General features: G+C 41.5%; 1 protein-coding gene across 6 annotated transcripts in view; it reads left to right on the top strand.

Annotated features, from left to right (window-relative positions):
- The window catches only part of Nrip1 (nuclear receptor interacting protein 1), a 119055-nt gene that overhangs the window by 44001 nt on the left and 60759 nt on the right, over window positions 1-14295 (top strand). The window contains exon 4 of one of the 6 annotated variants that reach the window (XM_041678515.1): window positions 4816-4933. The exons of the other annotated variants lie outside the window; for them this stretch is intronic. The gene's annotated coding sequence lies outside the window, so the exon portion shown is untranslated. The remainder of the gene's footprint in view (window positions 1-4815; window positions 4934-14295) is intronic. 6 annotated transcript variants of the gene reach the window in all.

Genomic DNA, 14295 nt, shown 5'->3' on the forward strand with positions numbered 1-14295 from the left:
AGTACTCTTTCAGATCCAGAGATCACCCCCTTCCCCAGTGGAGGCCTGACAGTCAGCTATTATAGAATTCTCTAGGTACCGTACACTGTATTGTATGGGCACACCTGGGGTAAAGTCTAATTTAAAGCTAGCTGCAATAAGAGATTAACAACAATAATGATAAGAAGAAATAATGTAGAGGTAGGGTGTAAGAAACCTTTTGTGGAGATGTCGTGAAGCACCTCACTTTGCTGAGCCAGGTGACTGAAACTGGAATAGGACCCCTTGGCTTTGCAGAGATAACGATGCATTACCATTTGCTTAGCACAGAGCAGTTTGTCAAAGCATCTCAGCTTCTGCACAAGGCTGCAAGGGTGTGGTCCAGGCAAAACCCAGATCAGTCCATTTAATTGGAATTAATTGCCATAAGTCAAGTTGGCTGCCACCAACCGGGTTGGCTGCCCCATTGGAGCGTCGCTGGCAATGGGCAATCCTGGTAAGAGGATCTTGATGCTTGGCTCAAATGAAGTGTTGTTAATTTCCAACATTACTCCCATCTACTTATAATTCCCTTTCTCGCAGCCAGCCATCTTATTTCAGAGGCTTAGCCTTTACCCTTTACCGCGGTCCTTGCCCCAACGTCTTAACCATCAGATTCCTCCAAAACTCCGATTTATTTGTGTTGTTTTTCTAGACATTTAATACTTGAGTGGTTGTCACAGCCTAACCATAGAAACCCAACAAAACCTTCTTAATTAATCCTGACATCATTACATTGGGAAAAGCATAATTAACATTCCTTCTGAATTTGATATCTGTAAAGAATGGTTGTTCCTTGACTCTTACGAATACTTAAAACGACTAGCGTCATTTGGGAGGGAAATCTTTCCTGTACTAAACTTCCGGATGTGCTTGGAATTTCTGCTATTCTCTGATGGGTCCAAATGACGTAAATGAAACAATAATGTGGAACCGGCTGTAAGCCCACTTTCTTGAACAGACCCTGGTCTTTTACATTTGGGTGGCTAAGTGATTCTTCTTGATGTGTGCACTCTTGGCCATCTGAACTTGGCATGTTTCTAACAGCAAGTGTTTTTGTTTTGTTTTGTTTTGTTGGTAGTCACAATTTCCACTTCTGATATCAGACTTAACTCTCATTTTCAAGCTGCTGATCCATTGTGTTTCCACCCAGAAAGCTGGTTCCTGGGGTGGCATGAGCAGCAGTGAGAAGTCCTGTGTCCTACATTCCCCTTGTCATACCTACCGAGCTGTCCTCTAGGAGTGCTTTCCTGTGGGTGCACAGTGAAAGCTCAGTTTCTCCCGTGTTTGCAGGCCATTTCCCTGCTCTAATAGCATCCACTCTGGTTTTCAAAGGCTTCTGGTGTGTCAGTGGAAATGAAGCAAAAGGCATACAGATTGCACGTCCAACTATTGCACCAGCCGCTAGGAGGTCATGGTAGTAGTGCCCCACCCTGGGAAAGTTCCTACTTACCAGCAGATTCTGTTCTTTGAGGAGGTGACAGTGTTTCTAGAACGTGCTGTGTTACCTCTTCCTTTCTTGATCTCATGGTCCTTCATCCTCTAAAGTGTTTAAGTTGGTAGCGCCCTTGGCCCACTCACGTGCTACCTCTGTGGACTACTGCCTTTAGAATCAGTTCCCTTCTCTTTCTCCCCCCGCCCATAAGTTTAACTTTAGTGCTTTCTTCATTTTCTTCGTGTTTTTGTTTGACCGTTAGCCCAGTATGTTGTTGATTGAAAAGCTGGTAAAACTGGTGCCAACAGGCGTGCCATTGGTTATCCTTGCAGCCTCAGCTCTTACCGGACAGCAGCTTCTTCAGCAGCATTGACCAGACCATCTTAATGGTAAATTCGGAATGATGTGACTGCCGAGATGGAAAATTTTCCAACTGCCCCTTCATCTTCTATTCATTTAAAACAGATACCCTTTTCTTTCAAGTAAATCTTGGGGATATTTCAATACAGAGAATACCCCCCCTTTTCTTTTTTTATTTTGCCTTTTGTGCTACCAGACATGGAATATATCTAAGGATTTGTGCATTTTAGGCAATTCTCTACCATTGAGCCACACCCTGAACTGAGGACATTCCTTATCTCTCATAGTTACAATGGACAAGAAAACAAACATTCCGTTTAAAGACTGTCAACATGCTGCTTCCTGGCATTTTCCCCAGTATATCCTCAGTGTTTCTTAAACTTCTTAGCTCTACTTTATATTTTTAATCAGTTGAGGACCCAAGTGAGGTTTTTTGTCTAGGTCAGCCATAACACCTGTTATTTCCCATATGAGAAATTTTAACTGAGAAAAGTTTGAAATGCAAAAATGCTCCAAGATGCAATTCCCTTGTCATTAAAACAACGGCACGTGGCTTCTGAATGACTACACACATCATGGTACACACACTAGAAAGAGGCGCCGGAGCACACAGCATTTAATCTCATAAAGGCCATCTTGACCTCTTGTGCACCCTGAATAAGGACCATTGAGCATCCTGGCCCACTTGAGACCACTGTTATGAGTATTCACTTTCCAGATTTCCAGTAGAATGTTCCAGCATTTTTTTAAACAGGACCTAACTTTTGTGTTTTAGATTTGTAAGTTTTCTTCTGAGCTTCAACAGAGTTCATCATGTTACCCACCCTTCTATTAATGTCTAGACATAGAATGTGCTGGAACCTCTTACCAGTGTCAGCTTGGCAGTCGTACGACAGAGATGCTTACTCAAGGAGAAGTTATTTTATTTGTGGACACTCATAAGGTCATTCCTAGTCATGCACTGTCAGTGACCCTGGCTTTCAAGAGCTGTCCCTTTTTATGACTGGTGACACTCCATGTCCTTCTCCTGTGCAAATTCTTCCCATTCTAGAGATTGTGGGAAGTTCGGCCATTAGTGAAGTCTTACGATGAAGTCTGCCTTCTTTGGGGACAGTGGTAGGCTCCCCTTAAGTCTTTCTTCCTCTTCTCCTCTGCGTGTCCTTCCCTTCCTCTTGCCTCAGCCTGACCCCAGATGCTGGCTCTCCTTTTGCTCTCTGGCAGATACTTCCTTGGCCCTAGTGACTCCTGCTTTTTTTTCTTCACTCCCTGCTCTCTTACCTTGGCTGATACTCTGTTAAATTCTTTCTGAGGTCTTAGCAGGACAGTCAGTCTCTAGAGGATTTAACGACTCTTCAATTCTCTGAGTACTGGGTCTTCCTGAGAGTTCTGGGAATGCAAGCGTGGACCTTGCAGCTAAATGGTAATCCCCAAATGACTACTCATCAGACTCTTGATTTACTAACAGCACATAGCCTCTTATTGTATGGTGATGTCACAGCGGGAGCTGGGGATTTAGGATGATTGCCAGCAATAATCTTAAGGCACAACACAAACTCCGCAGAATATTGGGAGTCTTAATCTCCTAATTTTTTTCTTCTAAACATAGTAGGCTCTCAGTAAATGTTTACCAGGTAGGTTTTTTGCCTCGCTAGTATTGTATGAAACTCTTAGCTTCAGCAACTGTGTAATAATTGAAGCCAGACATCTACTCCACTTGCTCACTCATAGCCAAAGGAATATGCCTTAGAGCTGGGTGCAGGGGCACATTCTTAGAATCGTGGTACTTCAGAGGCTTCATCAGGAGAAGGATGAGTTCAGGGTCAGCCCAGACTGTGTAGCTTGTGAGACCCTTGCTCAGATAAACAAAACAAACAGAAAGAAAAGCAGAAATATGCCTTCACATTGACATAAAATGGTATATTCTGTTTTTATAATAAGCAAAGCCTTTGCCTAGTAATAAAGACTGTATTTGAATTACACCCAGTTAATATTTTAAATTCTTCCACCAAAGTTTTTGGGTTTTGCCTTGAAATTTCATGTAGATCTTCTCAGCACAGTATTTTTGTACACCTATGCTAGAAATCTAGTAGTTATTTTGTTTTCCTCTTTTACCATTCAGGAACATCTATTTTGTAGCACTTTTTGTGAAACAAATTGTGTCTTAAATCATCAATCCCGATTACATTATTTTCTGGGATGATTTTGACTTTGCTGCCCACAGCTTTAACTTGACTGTGATTTCTTCTCTGAACCAACTGGTCTACCCTATCTTCTCTCTAAACCAGCCACAACCCTACAGCTTCTTTTGATTGCTTGTTTTGTTTTTTAAACATCATTTAATCATATCATTTCCTCTAAACCTTCCATTCCCACCAGATAAAGGTCTAAGCTCCTTGGCACAGCCTTGACTCAAAAGGCCTTGGTCCTAGTAGCATTGTTAGCCTAATCTCTAGACACGAGATAGTCACCCCTTCCTGTTCCACCTCCTCTGCTCTGCCTTCAAGTACACTTCTGTGGCCCAGAATAGTTGCTGTTCTCTTCTGGTGGGTTAGCGCATGCATACTCCTATCTTTAGCCGTGCGCCACCATCTGCATACACACAGGGAATAAAACCCAGGTTATCCCTACCCAGAATGTTCAGTGCACCTGTTATATGTTTCCATCCTAATGCTTAGTAGCGTATGATTCCCGACTTTTGGTGCTGAGAACAAAGAAAGGGTTTGTATGTGCAATGCACAGTCTTGGTGGATGCTCACCAGGTATTGCAACCCTCGCCCTGTGTTTTTGGCAGCCGCACACCTGAGTTCAGGTGTGTGAAAGTACGACTGATAATCGAGCAGAATCTTGAACTTACTTATTCTGTTCTTCGGAAGGGAATAATTTACAGCCTCTTGGGCCGACATAAATTCCAAGCCTTACGCTAACTACTCTTTTTTGTTCATTGTGCGGATGTGCACATGTGCAGACCAGGGAGCAACTCTGTTCTCTCTACCTTCATTTAGGTTCCAGGCATCACACTCAAGGAGCCTCGTTTGTGCCACAAGCGCCTCTACCTGCTGAGCCGTCTCCCGGTCCAGAAACAGCAGTGCCCGGTTGATTCCTCTCACCTGCATCCTGAGTGTGAGGATTATTTTGAACAACCTTTTTTTTCAGTTTTTGAGTAATGATTTGACAACTTGCCTGCAATCGCTACTCACTAAACTATGAAGGCCTTGCCTGGGGAAGACCAGACACCCTCCTCTTTTTCGTCTGTTTTCTGTTGGCTTTAGCAAAATAGCCAAGGCTGAGTAAGGGAAAGGGGAACGAAAGTGTTTCTCGGGGTCCTGTGTACTGCTTGAACAGTCTGAGAGCATTCTGTGACATTTGTTTGGCTTCTGGTGATGGCTTCTTGGGGCATCTAACATAGCACAGAGGACATCACGTGGGGAGAGAAAAATCCCACCAGCTAAATGCTTATTTTTTCCTTTATAGGGGTCTCATCTTCATGACATCCTTTAATCCTAATTCCTTCGGCAGGGAAAGCACCACCTGCTTAGCACCATTAGTGAATGAAATTGAGGATGCAGTTTCTAACTCATAAATTTGGGGGAGACACGTTCAGCCATGGCGAGCCTTAATTGCCACTATCTTCTTTCTCTCTTTTGGCCTGTGCCTGGAGATTCTGAGAACAGTGACAAAAATGGCATGTTTGCCTCTTACAAGAAAGACGACTGGGCATTACCGCGTTTTCTCATGTCCCCTCTCACTATGCTCATGGTCCTAACCAGGATACATGATACTGTTTGATTGTCCTTGTAGCGAGGTACCTGCAGTTGCCTGACGGCTGTGGTTTAACCAGCCCAAAGCTTATTCTTCACAACCTAAAACTGCTAGATTAATGTCAGTAGAATGATTTCCATAGACTTAGGCTGCCATTGTCTTACAAATCTGAAAGATTTAACTGTAGGTTAAGTTTATCTCTATGGCACTAATGTATAGTCACTAAAAAATATTCAGCTTGAATTTATTGTAAGCAGAATGGAAGAACTGTTTATTTTTGAGGGCTAATCGTTGCCCCATCCTGTTTGTGTTTTCTCGCTTACATAATTTGTTAGGAAAGAGTGCTTCCAGGTGAGCCATCCCTCCAGAATGCCTGTGATTTGTTCTGTCCTGCTCTGGAAGGGTTAAGGGGAGACAACATCCTGTCAAAGACCTTGTTTTTAATTTTGCTTCTCACACTGGCACTGATCCTGCTAAGAGCAGCCCAGATTAGTTCGGGAAACCTTTGAAGAGATTTAAGACGTCCTTCAGCCAGTTTGAAGGTTTTTGTCTTGCAAATGCAGTACAAGGGCGCCTGCAGGCATCTCGACCCTTGCTGGGTTGCTGCTGCCGCTCAAGGTCACGCTAACCCGCCCTGTGACATTCAGCAACAACAACAAAAAAATTATGCTGTGAAACTGCTCCAGCATTCAGTCAACCAAAAACTTCCTTAGTGAGGAACTGGGAAAGAAGTCTGTTCCCCCCTCTTCAGTCTTTCTTTTTTGGGGTGCTTTATGAATTTTTCTTGCTGTTGGAAATAATCCCGGATTTCTGGTGTGTGTGATGACAAGGTCATTTCTTAATTAGAACACATGTAAAGAACAAAGCTAAATGGTTTCAAAACAGCTTTGTAGTTGATGGAGAGGATTTAAATTATTTAAAGAGATAGTCACCCATGTATGATGGAAACTGAATTCTGAAGGCATTAACTCTTTCCTTCCTGTCTGCTTGCTGTTTCTTTGCTTGCTTCTTGTCTGACATTGCAGGGTTGCATTCTAAAATTAAGAAAATTTGTGTAAATGCCTAGTTGATTTTATTTTATTTTTGAGGCAGAACATAATTTGTAAATCTAATCTCAATCCCGAGACAAACTTTGAATTGCGTTTTCTCTCTAGGACACCTATGTCCTGGAAATTTTATCAAATGGCCCAAGGAAGAACTCTTCCCTCTGGCAGCTGTGATTTATTTGTGCTGTTCTGGAGGGAGGTGAGTATAGGACAGCTGGGTCACCTTCTTTTCTCCTCCTGACATCACCCATTTCTGACGGAGGTAGCTTCCAGAGCATTTTAGCCCGTTTCTTTAAAATCACTAGTCTCTATCCTTCAGGTTTTTCAAGTTTCAAGGAATTGAAATGCATTTAAAATGAACTTTACAAAATTTGTTTCTGACCGCAGTTGACATTTGAAGGCTGCTGATACCAAGTCCGTTAATCCACAGCAGCCTTATTGGATTCCCTTTTCACAGCGGGTTGGTGCTCAGCACGACTCCCCTTCTGTTGTGGGCTGTGCAAACTAAACAGTAGCCAGCCTGGTGGAGTCCAGAAGACTTTGTTCTACTTGAGACTTCCGCATGACACTGCTGTAGTATTGAGGCCCAATAATGAAAGACAGTAATTTTATTGTTATTTATATATATATATTTACATATACAATTAACAATAGTTATTTCCTTATATAAAAATTATTACATTTGAGTAGAGAAATTTAATATTAGTTTTATGATATTAGCAGAATAGTTTCCTCGGAATTCAGACCCCATTGCTCCCTCAGGTTGATGTTTTTCTGCAAATAGGACTGAAGTAGAGTCTAGCCAAGTAGTTTATAATGATGTATAGTTGCTATTTTAACAGATATTTTTGATTTTTGTGGCCCATACTAAGATTTTTACGTTTGAGTGGCTAGCATGGTAGATTGTATAGGACTATCTAGATAGAATTCATTAGACCTGTTCTTCTGAAGGATTTTTTTCCTGTCAAGAAACATGTGTTTGAGTCCATGAAAAGAAAAAGGATCCACATATCAGGACATATATTTTTAGGTGTGGATGGATATCTTAAAGGATTTCAGGTTTGCCAAAAGACATATTGGAAGGGACTCTCTCTGCAAGGACGTGGTGCTGTGATTCGCTGAGTCCTGCCCTTGCCTGGAGTTGGTATGCCCTAAATGTCATGTATGACCCATGCTCACCTGCTAGTCATTTCTAATTTACTGTCCTGATTCATCGATTTGTTATCACTAATTGTTCTTCATTTACTTCTGTGGAGTTTCCAGTACCTAAAGGGTTGAAAGGTTGCTCTAATTGGCACCCGCAGCTGCTCTTTCTTTTGACAGGGGATAATTTTGCAGCCTATGCTTTGTGTGACAGCTGCCTAATTGGGCATTCTCCCCTTGTAGCAAGCCTGCCTCCTCCAGCCTCCCTGCTGACAAATGGAGGTGGATTATAGACGAGGACAAGCTGACCCATTCGACCTTGCTGAGACAGCGGGGAGGGGCCTCGGGCTACTTGGGGGAAGCTTTAGGTCATTTAGAGGACAAGGTCAGGAGCCAGGTGGAGAAATGACATGAGATCACGTGACAGTAGCCTGGTGACTTGGTCAGCATGTCAAGGACAAAGGTATCCGTATTGATTAAGCATTACTGCAATACTTTACTGAATTCCCTAGTATTTCTTAGTTGTTGCTGCTGATTTTTTTTAAGAAAAGGGAAGAATGCAGAGTAAATAAAAGGAGCAGGCAGAATAAGATAAGCAGTATTTTAACAGTGGTGGAGCATTTGTTTATATGAAAATAGACTTGGTTGAGGAAGCTTCCTAATGAAGTTTGTTCAGTTATATGGAGCTTTCTATTCTGTTCTTAATTATAGCTTCGTTTGCAGCCCTTTGAATACCAGGACTTTTCAAGGTATTCAGACAGTAAGGCAGACAAATGAAAATCAGGTAATGTGTGTTGTTAGAAAAGTATTTAACAACTTCTGTCATTGCCCTACCCAATGACTGGCGTGCCTTTTGTGTGTTGAATAAAAGAAAATAAGCCAAATGAAAATGCCTAATTACGAAGAACCTTAAAACTCTAGATTTAAGATATCAGATCCACTCCCGTGCCTTCAAATTATCCAGTGTTACAGATACTCTTTAAACCTTTTCTGAGACCTGAGAATAATTTTTAAATAGCATGGACTTATTCTTAGTGTAATAGCTTCAAGATAAATGGATTATTTTGCATTGTTATTATTAAGGCACATGCTTTTTTTTTTTGAAGTAGGTTTGAGCTATTCCATTTCCAGTGTAAAATCAGAGGAATCCATTGCTGAATCTGTTAACCCTTTCATCATACTTGAAAATTCTATGTGAGTTATGTAGTGGGTAGCACAGTGTGTGATAATGTCTCATTTTTAAAAAGAGTATTTTAACACAACAGATCATGGTTCCCTTCAGTGGAAAAACAATTGTTTTGGATGCTGTTAGATAACAGTGGCAAATTTTATCCCCCTGAGATTAAAAACTGAGGAATGATAAAATACGATGAATTGTTTCACAGAAGTAGACACATCTGTGTTTTCATGGTGTGTGTGTGTGTGTGTGTGTGTGTGTGTGTGTGTGTGTGTGGTGATTTTGCCCGCACTGTGCATGTGCTGCGCTGTTCTCAAACCCTGACTCAGGCTTGGTGGAGGTTTAATCCTGTGCCCTTGTACATGTTCACTTGATTAGTAGTTGTGGTGTTCTCAGCAGAAGACAAACCGCCCTCCTCCTTGTATTGGTCGGGACCCGGGCATTGGGGAGCCAAGGCAAAGGAGAAAGCAAAGAGGTTTTGCATTAGTATTCTACGAAAGCCTTACTGTCTGCAGAACAAATTGATTGCTCCGGTGTACCTGTGCTTGGCACCACCGCTGTGAGAGAAAGGTAGGGCTGTGATCTGTTTGATTGTATGACATATTGTGACACTCCAGGAATATTTAACATGCGCTCTTTCCCTGGCACGTGCTATAAGTCTGAGGAAAGAAAAAAAGAGAAAGAGATGAATGAGCGTGTATAGGAGGAGTAGGCTACAGCTTGGTTCACTTCAGCCACAAGTTCATTCGAGTAAGATAATTTTGCTAAAGGGCAGCCACTAGGAACGTAAGCTGATTGATAACGAAACCCTGGAAAATCTTGAGGCGCTAATGTGTTTCCTTGCTCGAAGTGTGTCAGGCAAAGACGCGATTCGCGCTAACTCTGTGGGATTTTAGCTACGCAGTAGGAGGGGTCATGGAAATTGTTGTGTATGTAATTAGTTTAGGAAATTATTTTCAGTACATCATATTCTTAAAGGTCCAGTGGAGAGCAGAGAAGCAGTAAGATATTTTATTTTAAAGAGAAGAGAAACAGCTGCTATGTTGTCTTAAACTGCATTAAGGAATGTGATATTTAGTTTATTCTTTCGATAGTTCTTCTGTATAAACATTATATTCTTAGATATCTGTGGTAGGAAAAGAAATTACGTGGTCTTCTTTCTGATCGCTTTAAACACAAACAAATCAAAACCCTGTGAATTCTTTTCAGATTGGGACTTGTAGTGGGTAGTTTGGGATTGTCTATATGAACTGATGGATGTTGTACTATGTTTAAGTACAATTCACATTTCTGCAGTTAGAGTTGGGTCCTGAGGCGCTCAGGAAACGTCACTGCCTGTCTGGCAGTGTGTACATCTGTCTTGTGAGGGAAGAGAAGCGAGCCATCCCTCTTGTTCCCCGGCTCTTGCCACATGTGAACTGTGGCTGTCCTCTGCCTCCTTTGCCCATGACTCAGGCTGCTGAATACAGCCCAGGCACTCGATCTCAGAGCAGCACGCATCTGCTAATACAGTGATGAATTAAAGTTGCTTCATTATTTACTCTTAGATTGTTGAAATGAGTTACTGCTTTGCATGCTTAGATTAGGTTTCGCTTTCATGTAAATGAACACATGATTGTCCTGTGCTTACTAACTTTGAAGCCTCATAAAGACTTCCAGCTACAGATGGACCTGTCCAGGCCATGAGCGGTGATCTAATTTTGCCCCCCACCATGTAGTTTTAAGGATAATGGGGGAGGGGAGGTAGAACAGCATTTCACACATTTGCTAACCTCAAAAACAAATATACAAATTCTGACATAAAACAGTGATGAAAGTTAGATACTTCAGGTCTTGATGTCTGGTGAGGATATGATATGTTTTTTAAAAAGTCCTTTTATATTACACCGCAAAATTAGCATTATTAAGGATATTTTTAATCAAATATAGCCATTAATTGTCTTAGTGCTGTATTTTAGTGCAACAAGTTTGTGGATTTGCAACTATCAGAAAAGATAGAGAAGACGTAAGCACAGAAGTAAGAACAAGAATATTTTATTTTCCATAATAAAAAAAAGTTGTTAAAGTCTTTTCTGGTTTTAGCTTTAAAATTTTTAGATACTTCTAAAATTTTATTTTTTTTTAGAAAGTTTTAAGTCTTTTTATCTATTAATTTATTATTTTACCTCGTATTGACTTTGTTCTTTGCCAGCCTCACACAGGTATTTAGTGTGTTCCTGTTACCCTTCCTGCCCACGCTCTTGATCTCCTTCCATTCCTGTTCACCCTCAACTTCCCACTCCCCCTCCCCAGGCTGTGTTAGGGGTCACTGTGTGGCCACGGGTTTATCACTGTTCACTGGGACCCTGGTGGGCTCACCTTAGGAACAGAACGACAAACAAAGGATGGAAGTAGTGGGGCAAGGAGGGAGGGTCACCGAAAGGTTGAATGGCATCCTCATGGAAACTGCTCTGTTATAAGCCAATTTAAAAAACATATAACTTGAAAATGCTGGAGGGTTGGCCAATCATACATTGGCCGGGAGATGCTGGCTCTAAAAGCCAAGGGTTATTAAACAGAATTCCCAAAACATCTCCTTATAAGTTGTTAGTCTTTCACACTTTTGAAGCAAAAATTAGGCATGCATATATGCACACACATGTGCAATTATGCATGTATGTACAAAAACACCATAATAACTAACCAAGGAAAACAGGGAGGGAAGACTACAATTACCAAAGAGAGGTTGGACTTTTATATTTTCTTGTTTTTTATCAAAGACCAAGGACTAAGGCTGTGTTTTGCTTTTCAGAGTGTCCATAGTGCTTACGTGTTACCTGGCACATACTAGCTGTTCAGTAAATTGTTTTCGAACAACTGCAGATAAAGACCCCTCCTGCCACACACTTCCTTTCCCTTGTCTGTTTCCATCGTTGGTTTGTACTGAGCCTAGAGAAATGAGTTTCCTTGTCGGTTTTGCTTCTGAAAGTACTGTAGGGATTGAAGAAACAGAAGTTCAATTTTTCTGAATGAGCCATGATACTGAGTCTTCAGCTTCTTTGGCTTTAGTCGTTGAGATATCTTACTGAGCCTCACGGTGGTCTTCTGCGATTATATCCCTGAAGCCCTTCACCACAGTGGTCGCTTGCTTTGTTCCTGCTCATGTGCTGACATACTGTGATATTGAATATTTTTAAGGCTTTTTTTTTAAGTTATGACTTTCCTGTAGTTTCGTTTGTGAACTTAGGTGTCTTAACTAAGATCAGTTAGTTATTTTAACAGTTCAGGGAAACTCTATGCCAGCTTTAGTCCACAAGGCCTAAGTAATTAAGTTAGGAAGGAAGTTATGACGATTAATTGAAGCCATAAAGTGAAAATTATTTATGAGGACATCATGTGTGTGACACCTTCCTAAACCTACTTAATAAATAAACTTCTTTGTTATTTGGCATTTAACTTTTATGTGGGCCTGGACCAGGGCTCCTTGAACACCAGAACCAAGGAAAAATACAAATACCAAAGTGTGTTGTGGGGTTTCTGTCATGCCTGGTTTCTGTCCTCCCACCCGGTCCCACAGCTGTTTGGCCCCAAAGAAATCACACAGAGGTCTATATTAATGATAAACTGATTGGCTCATTAGCTCAGGCTTCTTATTAATTCTTATAACTTATATTAACCCATTATTCTTATGTATGTTAGCCACATAGCTTGGTACTTTTTTCAGCGGGGCAATCACATCTTCCTTCTTCTGCGGTTGGGACAGGACTGGGGAGGAATGGGCTTCCTCCTTCCCAGAATTCTCCTGTTGTCATTGACCTGCCTCTACTTCCTGTCTGGTTGTCTCGCCTATACTTCCTGCCTGGCTACTGGCCAGTCAGCGTTTATTTAAAACATAATTGACAGAATATAGACAATTGCCCTGCACCCAAAGTGAAGTTTGCTTTTTATATTTTCTTGTTTCTTATTATAGAAATAATAAACAGGGAAACTGGCAGAGTTAACGTCAGAGTTAACGTAGTCTTGAGACTCCTGTAGGTTGCTGCTTTGCTCAGCATCCAGACTGGGCCTGACTCATGTCCTCTAGCTTCTTGAAGCTGCCGTTCTGTCATAGGATTGCCACTGTTTATTGATTTCACTGACATATTCGTGTTACTCAAGTTTTACACCTGTAGCCACAATTAAACTAGTTTATAACTATATAGAATATAAACTGAAGTAAAATGATGCCATGCATGAACATATGCATGTTTGCATTTGTGTGTGTGTTTTATGTTCATATATACCATTTACTATTATGGATTGCTGCCTAAGGATATAAAACCAGAATTACTTTTCTGCCAAGGATAGGTGACAATATTGTGTATCACCAAGAAAAACAAAAGTTTTAAAGAAGATTTTATGGCGATCTGTAATAAATTTCTGAATAGTCCATTCTTAAATAGTGTAGTCTCTTGATTTTTGTTAGGTCGGTGTCTTCTTAGGAGTGTAGTCAACCTGGGCTCAGAGGGGTAACACTTGCTGGATGGACAAGGAGGCTTTCAAGGCCAATTAAATACTGAGCTGCCAAGTCCATGAAACGGGCTGGCTGTAATTTCATAGAGAGGTTAGACTTCTGGGGTGGAGTGGGTGTCTACCAGTCTGTCCCTCCAGATAAGAATCCAAGGAGGTCCACAAAAGAAGTCATAGCTGACAAGACTTGATTTCACCATGGGCGTGTCGATCCCATCCACCTAGGTTCAATGGCGAAGTTTTACTTGCAGGGGAGAAATGAACAAAGAATTAGAGATTCTCGTAGGAAGCCAAACCAGCTAAGCGTGGAGGCAATGAGGAAACCAGTGTGTGCTGGACTCCTGGGTTAGGGACTTGGTCTGTCACATGAACACAGATAAGGCTTTTAACTTACATGTCCTAGAGTAGGCGGTTTAACTGTTTCCAGTCCATCCCGTTATGGGAAAGAAACCTCCAGGCGGGGTCCTTTAGTTCAACAGCTGGGCAAAGTGTCCCAGCAAATTAATCTCCTCTGCAACATGGGCTGTTTCAGCCGCTCTCCTAATGTTACCACAAGGATTAGCTGGGGAGACGCAGAAGAGCCGTGGAGCATCACGTATGAGATGGTGACTTTGCAGTCACATTTCCCTCTTAGACAGACGTGCCTCCACTGAGGTTTGCTGATGGCACTTTTTTTGCACTCATTGCAGAGGGTTTGGCTGGGTCACTGTACTGTCATGCCTCCAGGAGCTGTGCTGGAACTTCACAGTGGTTGGTACAGTTTCCCCCTTTCACTCACACTGGGTTTTTTTTTTTTTTTTTTTTTTTTTTACTAATTTTTACCTATTAACTTTTGCTTCTACTTAACCTAAAATAAAGCTTGTGGCTTC

The sequence above is a fragment of the Microtus oregoni genome, unplaced genomic scaffold (assembly GCF_018167655.1).
Source record: "Microtus oregoni isolate MIOR12 unplaced genomic scaffold, Mior012 000030F_ref0000283, whole genome shotgun sequence".
NCBI classification, from domain to species: Eukaryota; Metazoa; Chordata; class Mammalia; order Rodentia; family Cricetidae; genus Microtus; species Microtus oregoni.